Source organism: Mixophyes fleayi, chromosome 8 (genome assembly GCF_038048845.1).
Source record: "Mixophyes fleayi isolate aMixFle1 chromosome 8, aMixFle1.hap1, whole genome shotgun sequence".
NCBI lineage: Eukaryota > Metazoa > Chordata > Amphibia > Anura > Limnodynastidae > Mixophyes > Mixophyes fleayi.
This window is the reverse complement of record NC_134409.1, coordinates 120251077-120271878: the sequence shown is the minus strand read 5'-3', so window position 1 is coordinate 120271878 and position 20802 is coordinate 120251077. Positions and strand designations below refer to the sequence as shown.

The following is a 20802-nucleotide window of genomic DNA, read 5'->3' as shown; positions in this document are numbered from 1 at the left end:
GTATAATTAATGACCACCCTGAGGTTGGAATGCGGTTATAGAATGTTAACATGATGGACATGTGTAAGCTGGGCTCCCAGATTGACTTGTAAAGAGCAGAAAATACAGTAGTTATTCATGGGTTCTAAACTTTGGCTTTTGCAAATATTAAATTTCTGCTAATGGAATGTGGTTCACAAAGAGATTTAATAGCAAAAGATAGCAGAATTACAGCAAACAATGAGGATGCATAAGAATGTATTACAAAATACAGAAAAGTACACTAAATACATTATGCATCCGACAGTTGGCACCAGGGCCGCCTTCAGATAAAATCGGGAGCAGTACGGGCCAACCGGGCCCCGCCCGCCACCCGGGCCCCCCCCTCATGAGCGCCCCCCCATGAGCAACACATACTTTCATACTTACCTGGGGGCCCGCCGCTGGTCTCCGCTATTCTGTCTTCAGCCTGGCTGTGACAGCCAGGCACCAGGATCCGATCGCAGGGGTGGAGGAATCATTGCCCCTGCAATCATGTGATCTGTCACAGGCAGAGCACATGATCACAGGGGGAATGAATCCTCCACCCCTGCGATCGAATCCTGGTGCCTGGCTGTCACGGTGACAGCCAGGCTGAAGACAGAATAGCGGAGACCAGCGGCGGGCCCCAGGTAAGTCTGTGCTGAGCTGTTGGCCCTGGTGAGCCCGGGCCCGGTACAACAGTACCCCCCGTACCCCCCTGATGGCGGCCCTGGTTGGCACCAACTCAAGCTTCAATCAGAACGCTCTGAGGACCAATCACAACGCTCTGGGGACCAAAGCCAGAGCTCAACAATTTATACACTGTACAGTCATAAAAGTAGTGTAATCATAGGTCAAAGTTCTTGCATTCTCAGGTACTCGATGCTGCATTGGTGAATTCATCTGGTCATTGTTCTTCAAACTGCCAGGTATCCTTTCCTTAGGCTCCCGCCTCTAGACCTGTATGTATTGGATTTTATGACCCCTATGTACTGGTTATTTGGTGTATGAAACAGTGATATTATTTATAACTAGCGTTCGAAGTGTGCGATCGCTTGACCGCTGATACCGGATTTCTTCTGGTGAAACGAGCATTAATATAAGACCAATCACCATACATTTCTCAGGACCTGAAGCATAAATAGCCGTAATGTAAATTTATCTTTGTATAAATAACCTTTAAGTTTTACTAATAAACTGATGTGAGCTGGAACTTTATTAAATGTGTACTATTTACAAATGTAAGTGTAAATGTAAGCGTGTGTATTGTTTTCCATTGCAATCGCACGGTAACCCAACATTAATTACTTTATCCGGCTTACTTCATCCAATTATTCAACTTCCACACTTAGAACCAGTTTCCCATATGTACAACATATTTCAATGTACTGTCTCTAACACTTTGTTTTTTTTATGTGCTTTCATTATTCTAATCCAGATTTGCTGGGTATTAGCTAGATGGTGTGATTTCGCACAGTAAAATTTATAGGAAGAAAAAATAAAATGCTAAAAAAAGTTTGTATTTACAACATCCTTAATACGGGTTCCCTCCCAGAGAACACAGTTATTATATTTTTATACTATTTTGTGTGATGCTACAGCTATAAAACAATAGAGGGTGATAGTCTCCATATCAGAAACAACAAGGGCCTGATTCATTAAGCGTATCTGGGGGTAAATGTATGAATCTCCGGATTCTTCATCTCCGGCGTGTTCAGCCTCTTCAGCGCTTAAATTTAAAGCGGCGCTGCATTGTAAAGGGAAACTTCCCTTTACAATGCAGCGCCGCTTTAAATTTAAGCGCTGAAGAGGCTGAACACGCCGGAGATGAAGAACGGAGATTCATACATTTACCCCCTGGTGTGTTTTTTGCATATAACGCGCATAATTACTCTGCACATGCTCAGAACCGGACAATATGCCACAGAACGCAGCAGCTTTCAATTAATCTTCAAATGCAAAGGACACTTATGCAGCTTCAGATTTCAGGGAGGGAAAGGGATTGGTAAGCGCGTACGTCTGCAGTCAATATACATTATGTTCGTTCAAGCTCGAGCGCATGCAGTCGTTCGATTGAGGCTCTATGCATCTCTAAGGTACATGTTTTTCAGTCGTATCTCTTGCTACAGGTATAGCTGCAGGTATAGTCTAAGTGGTGATTATTAGCGATGACAGCTGAGAATCTATGCTAGGACATCAGGAGCAATTGTTAAAATGTTATTTTTTATGCACAGTAGACATTAAATACATCTAAATGCATGTTTTTAATTTTAAAAATAAATAGATTAATAAACAACTGTTTTTATTTTGTTGATGTTTTGTCACTAATGAATTAACAGGTAACGCTAATTGAAAAGCTATTTTTTTCTGTGTGTTCTTTTGTGAGTTTATATTCATCATGTGGGCAGAACATTGGCTCAATGGTTAGCACTTCTGTCTCACAGCATTGAGGTCATGAGTTTGATTCCCGACCATGGCCTTATCTGTGGGGAGTTTGTATGTTCTCCCCGTGGTTGCGTGGGTTTCCTCTGGGTGCTCCTGTTTCCTCCCACACTCCAAAAACATAATGGTAGGTTGATTGGCTGCTATTAAATTGCCCTTAGCTTCTCTCGATCTGTGTGTGTGTATGTTAGGGGAATTTAGATTGTAAGCTCCTATAGGGCAGGGACTGACGTGAGTGAGTTCTCTGTACAGCGCTGCGGAATTAGTGGCGCTATATAAATGGATGATGATATGTATACCCGTTTCACGTACGTTTTTAAAAAAAATGCACATTTCGTTCGTTATGCCTTAATAAACAAGGCCCAAAAAGTGCAAATTTCAGGTATAATATTAACTTTAATCACACACAAATATGAAAAAACACATTTATGCCATTGTTTTGAACCATCCTAAAAGAGGTTTGCTCTTTAATATCTCTTTACCTCTAGAAAAAGATTTTTCAAGTGTTTCTGAAAATAAGAATGGTTTAAAGATGTTCTCCACATAAATAGATTTTTTCCCCCTGCCAAATGAATATGCATGCAATAGTTAATTGCCAGCAAAATCAGTAAATAGTAAGTTAACATGCTCTCTTATGACCTATTGACATGACAGATATAATACATCTGATAACACATAATGAAAACATGACTGTTGGAATGTGTTATCTTGGGATGACAATTACCTGGCTTGAAAAACAACAGAGGTAAAATACATCATTAAAATCTCAGCCCTGCATATATAAAATGAGGCTTGTGTCAAGGGATAATTAATTTGCCTGAAACGGTCACTACTGTCATTTGATAATTGTTACATGGAAAATGATATATTTAAGATCAATCTACTTAACATCTTTTCTCCAAACCAAATCACACCAGTGGCAGTCCCTATTCCCTACGGTTTAATTAATTATTCTATTGGCAAGTTTGTTGTGATTCAGCTTTCCACCTTGTTTGTATTTTACATGAAATTAAAATGAATTCTATTGCAGCTAAGACTTTAGAATTGTGTTTCTTGGTTGGGTAAATGACCCATAACAATACATAAATTATAGTATGTGAAGTAGGATCTGAAAAAATATGTCCCATACTCTTTGGGGGGGAAATTAGCACCGTGGAGTTAGTTTGCATAAAACAAAAGAAAGTTTTAGTGCTTAGTTTAATAAATTAGTGTAAGAGTATCATGTGTTGTACAGTAACTCATAGCAATCAATCAGATATCAGCTTTCTTTAGTCTAATAACTTAAAGGGCCTCATTTGGAGTTGGGCACACAACATTTTTTGTGGTGCGAATATATGCATTCCCGAACTGCACATGTACACAAAATGCATCCATATGTAGATTTGTGCATATCATAGACTTGAGTCCTCCCTTTTGCCTTTTGCCAGAGAGGCAGAGCGAGAGCATACAATCATAGGTTCAATACAGTAGGGGTGAGCTCAAATAAGTGTATGGCAACCAACCAGCTGGGCAAGTAGGAGGAGGATTGCAGTGCTGTCAGGAGTGGTTGCCTGCTCTTGATGGCAATCTGCAACCCTGTGTTGTGTCTTGCCTATGAAACAGGGGAGACACAAAACCCACAGAGTTATCTACTGTCTAAGATGTTCCTCCCACACTAGTGCTATCTACGGACATGACAAAGCAGCACCCAGATGCTAACAACAAAACTACACGATCAGACACTGCGCAAAAATACTCGCACTAGGTGTGGTGTACTACCCCAGCTCGAACATCACAGCACACAGACACCGATGCCAAAAGATGCAGACAGTGAATGTGGATACCAAAAGCCTACCTTTAATGGGGGTCTGACTTCAGGATCCTGGAATGAAATTGCTAAAGGAAAATAAACACAATACCGTAGAGTACTATGCTATAAAGTACAGTGCAATACATTAGAGAGACAATCATACAAATGGCCACTTAATTACCACATAGAGGAACAGACCAGGCGTGGTCTCACTATGGGAATTACCACCTATGGCTGTCGGACTACTGCCAATTCAAACTCACAGGCCTAGCACCTTAACTACTTACCACCAGTTTCTCCTGACCATTACGTGGGACCACAGGCTAATCCTGAATTTTAACTGCTGCATAGGCTAATCCTGTATGTTAAATTGTGTCACAGGCCTAAAGCCTGATTTACCCTATATGAGCCCAAAGGATATTTATCCTTTAGCATCACACCTATTTACACTGGGCCTTGTGCAAACTATTGCGAAATGGGCACAATGTCCAAGATGTGCCAGGGCTTTATGCCCAAGGGAAGAGGAGTGGAACAGAGTGCAGGCTCAGGCCTGTAAGAGGCTTTGCCCAAAAAGAGCCTTACTTTAGTTCTGTAGCATTCATCGGCAGCAAGGGGAACCCTGATAGCTCTTTGTCGTCCCTCTGCTGCTTTTCTTCCACATCTCCGTCTCTTCCAGACCCTCCAGCCAGTGGTGCCTCTTCTCCATTTTTGACTGGCACTGGCGTATCTTGTGATTTTGAACTTTTCTTGCTTGTTAGCCAGCAGTCTCCTGGTAACACTCTTTTGGGAGAAAATCTGTAATCCTCAGCAGGGTCAGAGCCCCCTTATGCAGTGTCGGACTGGGGCATGAAGGGCCCACCGGGGGACTGCAACACTAGGGACCCACCAGAGGGGGTGTGGCCAGCCATCATAGAGACAAGACCAGGCACTAGAGGGAGAGTGGTCAGCCCACGAAGAAAAGCTAGCACCAAAGTGTAGTATATAAAGAATGCAGTGTGTATATAAAGAGTACACAGTCTTGACCTGCCCCTTACATTGGGCAGAACACTGACTAAAAATCGTGATTGTCCCACTAGAATCAGAACATTTGATAAACTGTCCTACTTGTTCTTGTCACTTTTACCACCTGTGGCTGCTGGTTTCTTTAGTTGCGGCTTGTCTGGATCCTGGAATGTTGGGGGCCCAATTTGGGAAAAAAATGGGTACATTTTGAAAATTCCAACAATACATTTGCATATAATAAATATACCTATTTCCCGGAACCAACACTGCCATTAAATAATTAATATTCCTATTTATAAATAGACCTCATGCTCCTCAAACTCAGCCTCACATTCAATTAATAGCCCCCAAACCACCCCATATTAAATTAATAGTACGCACTATAAAATGAAATTGTCCCACCATCACCCCACAAAAAAATAGCGCCCATTAGTTAGCCACCACCTACCACGCACACATTACATTACCACATGCCTTGCCATCACACACACATTACTGTGCCCCTTCATCACCATACTGTGCTCCCTTATGATCACACTGCACCCTCCATGCTGCTTTTGCTCCCCCCTTCTCCTGGCCCCACTTCACACCCTGTGCCATGCTGCTTTTGCTCCTCTTCACCCTGTGCCATGCTGCTTTGGCCCCCCTTCACACTCTGCCATGCTGCCTTTGCCTCTCTTCACACTGTACCCTGCTGCTTTGGCCAGTTTCCAATAATGTGACCGTACTGAGTCTCCCACAACTCCTCTGCTTTCCACCAATGAGCTCAAGCGAATGTCCCGTTTAATTACCTAACACTTCTTGCATTCAGTCAAAGGCAGGACACAAAAGAGAGAAGCCACGGAGATAAAAGGGACAGAGAATGCAGCACAGATGAAGAGAAATGAGTAGGGTCAGACTTGGGAATGGCAGAAAGCAGCAGAAGGGGAGAAAGGAAACATAATGGGAATCAGGAGTAAATAATTCTATGTTGGTTATACCCTCTAAAGTTATTGAAGGTGCCAGTGGTGTTAATATGGATGTTAAACCATAACGCTTTTGAACTTAAACAAGTTGCTGTTTATTGAACTTGCACAACAGTAGATATATCCAGGTACTCACAGTAGTTGCAAACTTGTTAGTAAAGCAGCAGTTCAGGTTATAACAGTATTATACAGATAGATATGTACTCTAATATATAGATATACAGATGCAGGTAGGTTCACTAAATCACTGTTATACTGCACGCCCGTGCAGGTAACTTATTATGTGGGCACAGACTCTCCTAATACTGTCAGGGAGCCTCCGGTCCCACTATGAGGGCTTTTAGTAGCTTTATATTACACTAGGTGCGCAGCTAACATTGCTGCATCAATTCACTATGCAGGCTCTAATGGAAGTAGCGCTTTTCGGACAGTATCCCTCTGCCCACTTCTGCCTACACTAGCTCACCGGGGAATACAGTGGTTACCATGCCAACGCAGGAGATGGAACAAAGCGCTCCATATGCTAACATTCTAACCTTGTGTGCATACAAGGTTAGGAGACAAGCATACGCCAAACTGCACATGCTCAGATGAGTTATTTTTATGGCAGAGCAGGTATGTGGGGTAGGAGGGAGGCTAGAGCAGCATCACCAGGTCCCTACCAAAATTTTGCTATGGGGCTAAGCGATACAGTGTTTTGACTCAAGCCCCAAAAGTATCTGTGCCAATTGGTAAAGTCACAGACGGTCCATTCTTACACTTGTAGGATAACACAAAAGACAAGAGTAGGCACTTGAGGGGTAGACACTAGTATAATCAATATACTAGGTGTACTGTTGATATAATCATAGTTGGAGCACTGCTGGCACACTATGTGGGAGCATTGGGAGAGAGCATGTGCATGCCCTAAAACTAGTACTCAACACTTTGATCTTAATCTGGCTCTGCTCAGGGCCGGCCTAGACTTTATTTTTAGGGGGGGACAATTTAGCATAATCACTCTCCTCCTTCATTCTGATTGGCCGGCCCAGTTGGCCCCACCCACTACCCGTGATTGGCCCCCGTACCCTCTCATTTTGATCGGCGACGTCTTGGACCAATTTAAAGTTAGGTTTGTGCCACTAGCTTGGGGTGGCGATTTCCCCGATTGCCCCCCCCCCCCTGAATCCGCCACTGGCTCTGCTACTGTAAGCATATGTAAGCGCACTGTAAAATGTAAATACAGGGTGATTCAAAAGTCGCAGTACACCCTTTTATTTCAAAAACTCTACAGGAATTGGGCCGATTGTCCGATTTCAAGATGGCGCCAATGTTTGGTACATACCGTAAAAGATAGACCACGTCACCCATACCTTACTGGAGTATTCAGGTTTCCCAATCCTTAGAGTTTTTGAAATAAAAGGGTGTACTGCGACTTTTGAATCACTCTGTATATTTAATATACAGTAAATATATTCGATTGCTTTTTTTGAGAACATTTAATTCACTCTGTATCCCATTGGGAATTCTTTTTTTCTACTTTCTACATGATGAAAGTTTTTGAGCAGGAGGAGCATGAGTGATTGGAAAGCGTTGTTGGGTGAAACTAGGTGAATATGTCAATTTTGGTCTTTTTTTCCAACAAGGGTTAGGGGCAAATCTGAGTAATTAGCTCCTTGCTGGCTTAGAGTAGGGTTGTAATGATGCAATATGATTTTAAATATCAATTACAGGTAGTTTCTGATATAGTTTAATTTATATATAGATTACCAAGATAAAGGAACAGCAGCTGGAACTTCACAGGGGTCCTCCATGCAGTCACCGGCACTTAGTGTGGGGGCCCTCTAGGGTGAAAAAGTTGAGGTCGGGCCTAAAACAACTGAATAAGTGACATCATTTCTCTTGGTACCCCCACACCCAGTGCCGAACACTAACATGGAGGAGTAGCAGTCAGCAGCTTCTTACCTCTAAAGCTCCCAGCTGCTTTTCCTTTATGTTGGTAATAGGCTATGATGTCACAGACCAGTACAACAAACCCAATCGATAGAGGAGCAGAATATGCCACCCTCCTTCCCGCACACAAGTTAAGAAGCAAGAGAGCCCCGGTAGTAGAAAAGGTGGCCGAAGCTCCTCCCTTGTGATGACATCACATCCACAAGAAGCATCAGAGCAAAGGGTGCCTAGGTGCCTAGGGCGCACAGGTCATTTTCACTGCCTATCCCCATCCCCATCCCTATCCCCATCCCTATCCCCATCCCTCTCTCTCTCTCTCTCATATATTAATTTTTTTAGACTTCGTTTATAGATTTCATAAGCAATAAATATTGACTGTAGAACATATGCCCAACGGTTCGTAGAATCCCACTGTTATGAAGTGTCATTACCCACCAAAACATCCTTTGTTATACGCACATTAATTATGTGAAAGCGCAAGGAGTACAATGTACATATGTTTCATTGTACACACAATGATTGGTTGAAAGCAAAGTAATGACTTTAAAATTGAATGGAGCAGGTAGATATTACTGTCAGTGTCAACCAACCAGAAATTTCTTGGCTGAATTTTACGCCATCTGGATCTTGCAGTGGTATTAAATGCTGTGAAGTTTGGACGCCAAAATGAAATTAAAAAGCAACATAAGCGTTATGCTCCTATCTAGAGTCAGGAAAATGGCTTTCAAATCTCTACACAATTGCCAATATAAAACATTTGCATTGTTAAACATTCTCTGACATATCTGAATACAACAGACAGGGCTACTTATAAACAATACATCACTTCCTGTAAACTGATGCTCTGTATTAAAACCATTTTCACATTGGCATTGTGACTATTGGCATTTATTATGGTACTAGCTATCTGATGAAAGATAAATTCATTTTGAATGATGTTTTGCATTGAGTAAAATATAGAGACAAGTGATCTTGCGGGATTTTGCGCAGATAGAATTTAGTAGAGAGTTCTATATGGCCAAATACTGATAGTCAAAGTGTGAAATTTCAATGTGGAGTGAAACAAATACTTTGTGGAACAGTTTTGAAAATGTCACGCATCTGTAATAAAGTAATGTCTATGCTGCAAGATTTATGTTATTGTTGGTATATTTATATGGGTGGAGAAGGCTTTTCCGATAGTGATATGTCCGACACTGTTTAGTGTGACATGAAAATACCGAAGCCTGACAGGGCAACATGCCAGAAATGCAGACATATCATCACACACACACACACAACATTTCAGACAGAGCTTCAATAAACTGCAACTACAGAAAAGGGTCGACAGTTGAACTTGACATCACTTCAAAATGCTGGTCTGACATTTCTGGTTTTAAAGCGGCAATACACGGATACGGCACTTGACCCTAATCCTAATCCTAACCCTAACCGTAAACCTAACCCTTAGATTAGATTACACTCTTCCGGGTCCGTGGGACCCGGTGCAGGGAAGCAGGAGAAGAGAGCCGGGGCCCACAACTCAATAGTTCCTCATGCAGGTGGCCCCATTATCTCCATGGGCCCCGGTGCACGCCACCTGCTGCACCAATGTTAGCTCGGCTGCTGCCTATGGGTTGTATAATCTTTTCAGTATAAGAAAACAGGAAAAGATTGATGTAATAAGTATAAATACCAAATGTACCACTAGACCAGAGTACCAGTAAAATAATGTACTTAAACCCTTAACAATAAGCCTCTAATGTATATCAATTTTCATTTCAGACCAATGGTCTTAGTAATACAGAAAAGTTTCTGGAATATCAAGTCAAGAGCGATAATGACAAAGGAAATTTGTTTCTCTATACTTTGAAGGTCTATCTGACATTGTGTGCTGGATTGAAGTACCTGACATACAGGAAAACAAACTTCTTTTTACCGCAACCTCCAACGGATATTAAAATGCCATTCAGGAAAAGCAAAATGTGCCCATTCATTTCATTGCTGATGTCAATTGCTATTTTCGTGAGAGCAAACAAAACAAAATATTAAACCAATTAGCAGACAGTCCCTCGGGGGTACACAAGCCATATTTTCAACCTTTACAAGACGTGCATTTACCAGAAATAAGAAATATGGTTTCTGATTTAAAATAATCTCATTAGTAGAACAGCTCAACCACAAACATCACCACTCTTTCTAATGACTGTAAAGAGAATTCTTGCCATGTCCGGACAAATGTAAGGGAGGAAAAATGTGAAATAGTTCATCCCGAATATACAATTGAGTAGGAAGGACATAAGCGACTGTACACATCCGTTGTTTTATATCAGATTACAGTGCCGCTTATTTATAAATAGCATGATAATTATGAAATATTGATTGACATTATCTGTCGCTCAGGATGCTGCACAGATCATTAAAAGGCCATTTTACCCTGTTCTAGTAAATTGAATGTTTTGGTGATGCTTTTCGTTGCAATCTCCAGCGCATTATAGTTTTAATATATTAAAAAAAAAATTTTGCTTTCAGTCTACAGTACTTGAAAACTCTTTAGTTCCATCTCATTTATTTGGAGACAACGCGCTGTCTGGTGGATCCTAATGATTCTTCTGAAATATTATTTTAATGAACATATGAAACCCATCATTGTACTTTTTAGTTTGTTGTTGAATTGCTAATGATACCCATCCATTATGTAAATGGGTTTGTAAGCAAGACTGATATCATAAATACAGATAGTCACTTCTTATTTTACAACTGTTTTTTGCTGATAGACATGCCTCATGCGGAGAGGGTAATGTCTCATGACCAAAGCTGTTTGGTTGTCAGTGTGACGGGGAACTCGCCCTACTGTCTGTAGGAAGGCAACAGAGGCTATAAGACATTGTTACCCTCCTATTGTTGTTTACGGTAATTTGGTCTAATAATGTAATTACACATAATTAATATTAATTTAGTTAAAGCATAGCAGGCTTTTTGAAAACTGTATGTTTGTCTTATGTTGATACAGGAAATATGTGAGGTGAACTACGGCCTTTGTTTATACTTTCTCTGATATATTTGAAACTATTTAATAAGAATAAATATATATTGTATGGTGCTTTAAAACTTAAATTCTCTAAGTTTTAAAACATTAATAGCTAATGCCGTTTAACATGCTGAGGACATGTATAGTCGATAGTCATGCTTTGATCCACTATATCACCTCTTTTTTTTATTGTTATTATTATTATTATTATTACTACTATTATTATTATTATTGTTGCAGATTTGTAAGGCATCACAGTGCTCCGCAGCGCTGTACAGTAGAACAAACAATACATAGATAAAATAGGACATACACGGTAGGTGAAATGAATGCAGACAAGAAGACAAACTGTAGAGAGGACCCTGCTCATTAGAGAGCTTACATTCTAAGTAGAAGAGGGCACAGCTGAAACAAGAGGAGCGAGTGTGGCTCAGAGTGGAGACTGGGACAGTTGTGAGGGTGAATTAGTGTGTGTAGTATCATCGAGAATAAGGTAAGCTTTAAAAGAGAGAGATGTTTTTTTTGAGAGTGTCTAAAGATTTGAAGGCTGTGGGAAAGCATGATTGGGCATGGTATGGAGGACACAGGAGCTAGTGTAGAGATTTGCAACGTAGTGTAGCAGATGTGGAGCAGTGAGAGAGGAAGATCAGTCTTGGAGCAGCATTTAGGATGGATTGAAGTGGGGATAGATGGGTGTTGTGAATGCCAGATAGTAGAAGGTTGCAGTAGTCAACACGGGAGATGATGAGAGAATGGATAGCAGGTTTGGTAGAATCTTGGGTAAGAAAAGGGTGTATTCTTGCAATGTTTTTAAGGTGGAGTTTACAGGACTGAAGAGAGTCTGGATGTGAGGAATAAAGCAGAGGACAAGTCAAGCGTGACACCAATGCAGCAGGCTTGGGAAACTGAGGGATTTGTGGTGACAGTGAGGGAGATGTGAGGGGAGGTGGTGACTCTGGGAGAAGGGAATATGATAAGCTTTGGGATATCCATGTAGAGATAGCAGAAATACAGTTGGTTACACAACATAGTACAGAAGGGAAGAGGTCAAGGGAAGAGATATAGATTTGGGTGTCATCAGCATAGATGTGGTACTGGAATCTGAATGAGCGAATTAGTTCTCCAGGAGAAGAGGTGTAAAGTGAAAAAGGTAAAGGGCCATGGACAGAGCCTTGTGGGACCAACAGATAGCAGGAATGGAGCGGAGGATATGCCTTTTGTGAGAGCAGTTTCAGTGGAATGTCAGGGGCAGAAGCCTTTTTGCAGAGAGTCGAGAATGAAGTGAGAGGAGAGAAAGTGAGACAGACCGTTGTGCATTAATCGTTAAGTAGTTTGGAGGCAAAGGGGAGGAGAGAAACAGAGTGATAGTTGGAGAGAGAGGCTGGATCAGGAGTTGGTTCCTTTAGAATTGGTGAGATGAGTTTATGCTAAAAGGAGGATAAAAATGTGCCAGTGGAGAAAAACAGGTTGAAGAGGAGGAGTTGGGCATGCGGGGGGAGGGAAATGGAGTGCAGAATTTGGGAGACAATAGTTTTACAGGGGCAGGTTGTAGTGTGAGATGATGAGATGAGTTCTGTTACTGGAGAGAATGATTTGAGGGTTATTTGGGAAGTGTAAGTGACGGTGGGTAGAGTTGGTGTAATGTGTGAAATTTGGCATGAGGAAAAATCTTGTCAAATGATGTCGATTTTATCTATAAAGTAGGTGGAAAAATTATGGGATGTAATGGAGGAAGGGGGAGGAGGTGTAGGTGGGCAGAGAAGTGAGTTGACAGTGGCAAAAAGGCGACATGTGTTATTAGACTGGATGGATATTAGAGATTTGAAATATGTTTGTTTGGCACTTGAAAGGGCAGTGCTATAGGATGAAAGGATGAATTTATAGTGGAGGGGATCAGTATGAGATTTTCTCCAATGGCGCTCTGCAGTGGGGGAGCATTTTTTGTTAGTAGTGGGTCTGTTTGGTGTTTCACGGTTGGGGTTTGGATTGTCGAAGACTGTATGTAGTAGCCGAAGCTGCATTGTCTATGGCTAAGGTGAGTGTTTTGCCTGATTAGAGCAGGACAATACTGTCATGAGAGAAAGTAATTGTTTTAGTGAAAATGAGAAGCTGATTGGGTTAAGAGTACTTAGGTGTCTGTGTGGATTTGGATGCAGGGGAGAGGGCATGAGCTAAGTGAGACTGAAGGAAAGAAGGCTGTGGTCGGAGAGTGGGAAGGCTAAATTGGCAAAACTAGAGATGAAACACCAGTGGGAAAAGAGAAGGTCAAGGGAATGTCCATCACAGTGGGTGGGAGGTCCATTAGGAGACACCAAAGGAGGAAATAAATGAAAGAAATCTGAGTGGCATCAGAGACAGTGGGATTATCAATGGGAATGTTGAAGTTGCCTAGTATAATAGTAGGCAGGTCAAATGATAGAAAATAAGTGAGCCAGGCCATAAAAGTTGCTGAGGATTTGGGATACTGGACCTGGGCTACCCGACAGCAACATGAAGGTGGAGAGGATAAAATAGACGGATAGTGTGAAAGGGAGGCTTCAAAGGTAAGACTTGGTGCAGCTTGGAGAAAGTAGAATACCTACTACACACCTTCTCTTTTCCAAGATCTGGGAGTGTGTCTGAGATAGTCCCCCATAGGAGAGAGCTGCAGGTGATGTGTAGTCAGAGGAGGTTAGCCAGGTTTCTGTAATGGCAAGGAGGTTGATGAATTTAGAAATTAATAAATCATGAATGGATGCAAGTTTGTTACAAACAGATCTGTGTTCCACAGTTCACAGGAGAAGGGAGGAGAGGGTAGCGCAGATATGTGTATAATGTTGGTGGTATTGGAAGTATGGGGTGGATGTAAAGTTTTGAAAGTGGAATGAGGAGCAGTTAGTGGGATTGTACAAGATGCAAAGTTAGGTGTGTATCACAAGCAGCCATGAGAAGGGGCAGGGTGAGAAAGAGGACATGTGAGGATGATTTGTGTGTATGAAGTTTATTTATGTTTCGTAGACTGGTGAGTGTGGTGGGTGCAGGAAACAAAACAGTTCATGAGTGCAAGCTAGCAAGGTGGGAAGTAGTGAAGAGGAAAAAATAATAGGGAGAGGGAGAAATAGGATGATGGATAGAGAAGAGGAGTTTGGAGAGAAATTGAATTATGTATGTGCATGATGGAGAGATGTGAAAGCTGTTAATGAATGTGTATTATCTAGGGTAGGTAATGCGAGGGTGGGAAGGAACAATTGAGCCAAATTGTGCAGGGCAATAGAGGAGGTGAAGAATACTTTACTGCCCCGTGGCCTGGGATAATAGATTAGGCAGTTTCTGCAGCTCTCACATGACAAGGTCCAGGATGCTGACAGTTGGATGCAGAGGGTCCAGCAACAGCAATCACTTTGAGCTCAGTGGGCAGCTGAACAGATGTTGGAACAGCAATGCCAACTGAGCTTTATGGGTCCCATGGCCTTGTTTTGGGTATGAAGTGGATCCTCAACATTTGTCAATAGTTTTCAGACATGTCCAATGTTTTCTATTTGTGAGAATATGGGAAATATGGGATCATGGCCCCCACCGCCTGTATAATGTAATACAGGCGGTGGGGCCAGACATTGCCACTTTAAAAGCGGCATTTGTACTCAGTCTCTTAAAAATGACGTTGCTTCTTTTTTTTAGATCTTTCTCACAGTCGCATTTTAGATCTGTAGATCATTACAGCTGCCGGACAGAATGACTTGCTGCTATATGGTAAGTCTATATTCTCATACTATCGATGTTATTGCTGTCGGGGTTAATTTGTAGTGCTTAAGTGTGCCGGCTTTGTCACAGCCGATAATTCATACAACACCCTCTGCCACAGTGCCCCTAGCTTGGAGCATATTCTTACCTTTTAATAAAAAGAAATAAACAAAGCCCTGGAAGCAATGGGGTTAAATAAGACAAAAAAAAAACAATCTCAAAGTTCTGATTAAAACACCTCAGCCCAAGAAAATAAAAAATGCTTGCAAATGACTCAACATAAATGGAATAAAACCGTGCAACAAAGGCACAAACTAAACTGCAAAATTAAATGGGGAATTGGATAAGTTAATATTTATTGTACATAATGAGACCATATTGTTCTACTCCTGCTATACTACCGCTATATTTATTTTAACAGAATTATTAAAACCGTTACAGAACTCACAAAGACATTGGAAGCTGACATGCAGTTACCAATGTTACATGTGTTTTAACACTTTGTCATGGACATTATACACTAATGTAGCCCTACTGTGCTTAAAGCCAATTTTTCTTTTATTTCATTGTTGAGGTAATAAATATAAATGTACAACTAGCTGGGTGACAAGTGTGTAACAAACAGTTGATTATTTTTTTACTTGACTTTACTGTTTTTAAATTGTTTCCATTTTATGTATATTTTAAGTAAAGTACTTAAATTAATAACCCATGGAATGTGTGATGTTCATATACTCTGTGCTTCAGATTTGTATACTCTAAATATAATTTATTTGTCCTGCACACACTAAAGGCCAGCGTACTAATACAAATTTTCACTTTTTTTTTTTAATCTAAAATACTGCTTGGTTTAGCCTAATTTGTGTATGAAACTAACCATGAGAGTGAAGGAACATTGGATTATCTTTGTTACATCTATCATTTTGTCTGTTCAAAGGTTACATTGGTCAGAAAATCAAATTCTCTTGCTAGCAGAGATAAGAGTGAGAATCCTGATCTTAGTACAAACTGAGAAAAATCCTGGGCTTCATTAAAGTTACAAGACAATTCATATAAAGAGTGCAGATGTGCACTTGGACAAAAGTGTCGATGAAGCAGGAGTAATCTGGAACTGTTTGCGCTCTCTATATCAACAGGTTGAAATAAAGCACCAAAGTGACTGATGCCCTGTTACTGCTTCACACTCTACCAGTATGTTAGGAACTCATAATCATCAGCTATTTATATAGCTCATAGTTGCCTACCCTCCTGGAATGTCCGGGAGACTCACGGATTTCTGGGAGTTCTCCCGGGAGAGCAGGCTAACCTCCCGGTTCCTAAAGACCAAAGTAGTAAAGTGGCGGGGTCGGGATGCGACTCGTTCATCAACGTGTCGCCCCCTCCCCCGCTGCAATTGGTCAGAAAAGGTGATTGACGTTAAGGGGGCGGGACCAAACTATGTGAACCAGTCCCAGCCCCAGGGACTGAATTCCATAACATACATACACACAGACAGAGAGAGATATTAGGGTGAATTTAATAGCAGCCAATTAACCTACTTTTATGTTTTTGGAGTGTGGGAGGAAACTGGAGCAGCTGGAGGAAACCCACGCAAACACGGGGAGAACATACAAACTCCACACAGATAAGGCCATGGTCAGGAATCCAACTCATGAACCCAGCGCTGAGAGGCAAAAGTGCTAACCACTGAGCCACTGTGCTGCCCCAATCATTGTCACAAAAGTTGCACTTTTTTTATTATGCAAGTATGTTTTATATGGTTCTGCCTACCTGTGCACATTGCCAGAAAAGTTAAATAAATTACTTAAACAAACTAATTAAATGGAGAATACATCCCAAAAAATTTTTTGCTGTATGAAATGCGAGAAGTTTAATTCTTTCTTTCTACTAGACTTCAGCATATTATATAAACTATTATCAAATGAATGCTAACATAGGTACAACAGATTTTTTTTAAGTGGCTAATTATATTTTTCAAGCTCTATAATAAGTTTTATACTATTGTCATTTTTCTCAGGAGTCTATTTTCACTGGAGTGCTGTCTTTCTCTCCAAAATCATTTATTCGTTCCATTATGTTATGATAAGTACACCAAAAACCACATAAGTAACAGTGACACTAGTGCAATGTAATGAGTAACAACATAATATATTGCTCCCAGAGCTAATCAAGGCCGTAAGTCGATTCTCCTTCATTGAAAAGAGACAATGAATTACAGAAGACATGTCGATCAAGAAACCATAATACATCATGTTCTGATTGTTTCTATAACAAGGTTAATACATTATGATGTCTTTTGAAATGGGATTATTTTTATTTTTTTTTGCCTCGAAAAAAGAACCCTGGCCTTAGTTAGAGAATGGATGCTGTTCCTTGCTGATGAGTCAGGCTGTGAGAAGCGCTGATTAGTGCTGCTTGACGTATTTACCCAAGGAAATAAAGAGGCGAATCATGGTTCTAAAGAGAAAAACAGGCACTAGATAGGTGAAGAGATCGAGGCAGACTAAATGAACTCACATAATCTCTGTAATTAAAAGCAAAAGAGGAGATTGAGAAAGTGTATAATCACTCTCACAAGTGGTCTTGCATAAGAGGTATATGCCACCTTGAAGTAATCAGCTCTGAAATGAAAATATACAAAAGAAGAGCAAGAAATGAAATAAAATATATTTTTGTGTTACAGAGGTATGTAAGGCATATAATACAGGAAAATGAATAGTATTATTATTATTAATTAATTAATGATTTTGTGTATATCATCCAAGTGATAAGCTGTTTATTTATTGGACAAGTCAGAAGGGATCGCATCCGTTTTTTATGGAAATGTGCCAGGATTAGCTCGGTAAGATGGTGCTGATTAAAGGAGCAGGATTTGGTCCAGATGGATATGGACTGAGTCAGATGTTCCATAGAAAATCAGGATATTACCAATAATGTGGTTTATTACACACAAGAATGCAAAAATGCAATTTATTTTCTAGGAAGTGCAGTATGGAGAGGTAAGCGCAGTGTACTCTGCACTATCATCATACAGCATAGCTTACAATTTGTTCAGCCCTCTCTCTGATAAAGGCATAGATTCATTGTCATTGCCTGCCCCACAAATCACCTAGCATCTGCATCAAAAGAGTTTGCAATTCACCGCAGACCACAGAAGGTGAGCCTCATTCCCCTCTCCACCCACCTCTCTTCACAGGACTCTACTAACACCAGGGAGTACATGTATCAAGCAAAGAGTTTTCCGGCGGGTTTGAAAAGTGGAGATGTTGCCAATAGCAACCAATCAGATTCTAGCTATCATTTTGTAGAATGTACTAAATAAATGATAGCTAGAATCTGATTGGTTTTTCAAACCTGCCGGAAAGCTCTCAGATTGATACATTTACCCCCAGGAGCTGAACTAAAGCAAGAATCCTGAACTGAAGTGGTCTCCACTAAAATAATCCACTCAGGAAGAACAACCCACCAAACAAATGAGATCAATGTAAGCTTATACCAGGAATATTGCATCCACACGGCAACAGTAATACAACATCACCACACCAACCTACACTGCACCACTGAAAACTGCAACAAAATTAGTGTTAGATTTAGCCACAGCATAGAATTTCTGTTAGCTGGCAAGCACCTGGCTCAAATGGAAATAATGATCATTAATAGGATGTAGAAAGCGGTGCTCTCTCCCCGTGCACCCTAAAGGTGCCCTCGGAGGCTGGTGATGTGATCACTGGTGGTTCCTGAGATCATCTGGGTTTTGTAAGAACATCACTGTCACAGTGCTCCTAGTGGTAGAGTACGTAATAACACATGTCATACAAAATAAAAATCCAGCATCAAAAAATAAACCTTCAATAAAGTACACTGTAGAAGAGTGAGAGTCTGTTACATGTGAGAAAGGGGTTAACTTCTCCAGAAGCAAGATTTAGCTCTACACCACTTCCCACCAGGGGCAGGGAGCATCTTCCCCCCGGGCCGGTCCCATAGTGGGCTACCTTTTGCTGGGTCACCGGGCAACCTGAATTTTTTTCCTTTAAAATGTTCCTAATAGGCTGCTGAGTGGGGTCTTGCCACTCGGGCTAAAATTTGCCAGCCCTCCTCTGCCTCTCACTGGGCAAACCTATACCCTTCATCAGATTCAGTATACATTAGGTTTATAAGAGAAAGGTGTAGTTTGTTGGCTCACTTTATGCTATTCTTGGCTGGTTTAAATACTGTTTACATTGGATATAGCCCCATTCACTCCCATCCTCACCCTCCTTACTCCTGTTCCTATGTTGTTGCGCTTTATGTGATTACACTTGGGTCTAATAAAATTGTTTTTGAATTGGACACCTGTCTTCAGAGTCCGGACTCATCCCCTTCCCTCCCCATACATATATATATGGTAACTCTGTCAATATAATTAGCCATAGAATAAACTAAAGGGTATATTTTATTGGCTATATTATTTTTGTAGATGTAGCTAAGGGGAAAATCATTAAAAAAAAATGTTATTACGTTATTTCTCCTTTTATTTATTTGTTCAATGCTTATAAATTACAAAGTTGGTTTCTTGACTTTGATATAAAATGAAAGGCCCTAAAGATACACAAAAAATGCTTGGGTGGAGTATAAAACAAAAAGGTATTCCTGATGAAGCTGTCACAGTATGAAAAAGTGGAAAATGGCACGGCCCAGTGAGATATACATTTAGCAGCCAAAAGTTTAAATGAGCATTATCTTAATTAACTATGGTGCAAGTAATTTAGATTGGAACATTGAAAAACAAGAAGAAACAAACTCAAACTTTCAGCTAAAGTCCAGGCCTTGAAAAATTTAAGCAGGAGACAGTATAAATGTGATTCTATTTCTTACAGTTTTTAATTAAAATATTCATTCTAGCAGACATTTTATTTCATTAGCATATAGTAGATAATGTCAAAGCAAAACTGTTTATTTTAATCTAGTAGTTTGGAAGCATATGGGAAAGAATGGAAAAGGTTTCTTGAAATGTCTGCTATCATTGAGTTATGTCTCAATACTTCCACTATGTTTCCGAATTAAATTAAATCTACAAAAAAAGTTTGTAATGGCTTTGTGCATTGTGTTCTAATTAAGGAAAATGTGATTAGGAAAAGAAAATGTGTACGCCATGAACAGGCAGCTAAGATCCTGAGTCATAGAACCGTTAACCAACATATTAACTGATGCTTGTAAAACATTAGGGGCTAGATTTACTAAGCTGCGGGTTTGAAAAAGTGGGGATATTGCCTATAGCAACCAATCAGATTCTTGCTTTCATTTATTTAGTACTTTCTACAAAATGACAGCTAGTATCTGATTGGTTGCTACAGGCAACATCTCCACTTTTTCAAAGCCGCAGTTTAGTAAATATACCCCTTGGTCTCTTTTTGTATACCTCTTAGATGGTGCTTCATACAGCAGTCAGGTCTAATCAAGCTCATACTTTTAGTCAAATTATATGTTAGTTTTTCACCCTGATTATTGCCCAGAGAAGACCAATCAATAGTGGTTGCCAGACAATAATTGTATATTTAAAAATAATTAACTTGGTACATTGGTAGAATTTGGTTTGCCTTGGTCCTAAATTGTGTGTTATTCCTGATTTTTTATTCTATCAGAAACAATCACATGTTAACCAAGCTGGCTGGAAAATCTGGAAGAAAGTTGATCCAGCCAAATGTATTTGAGAAGACCGTTGCAATCTTGTCTACCATATAAGTGGCCAGATTAGACAGCAATTTGGTGATTCAGCAATTGGGCCAAACAATTAGATTGTAATGTGTGAGGCACCTTTTCAATTCTGATTATTTCGCTGACACACACTAAATTACCCTCTGTCCTGTCACATACTGATCTGTTAATTACCATGCCTGATGCTTGAGATTCCCCATCCTGCATTTGTCTCATAGAGATGCTCAGGCTCGGTTCTCCGAAAACTG

General features: G+C 40.5%; 1 long non-coding RNA gene across 1 annotated transcript in view; it reads left to right on the top strand.

The window, feature by feature from the left end:
• Positions 1-20556, top strand: part of LOC142100176 (uncharacterized) — a 39498-nt gene extending 18942 nt beyond the window's left edge. The window contains exons 2-3 of the long non-coding RNA XR_012678751.1: positions 14798-14869; positions 20482-20556. This is a non-coding gene — a long non-coding RNA (uncharacterized LOC142100176). The remainder of the gene's footprint in view (positions 1-14797; positions 14870-20481) is intronic.
• Positions 20557-20802: the final 246 nt, after the last annotated feature.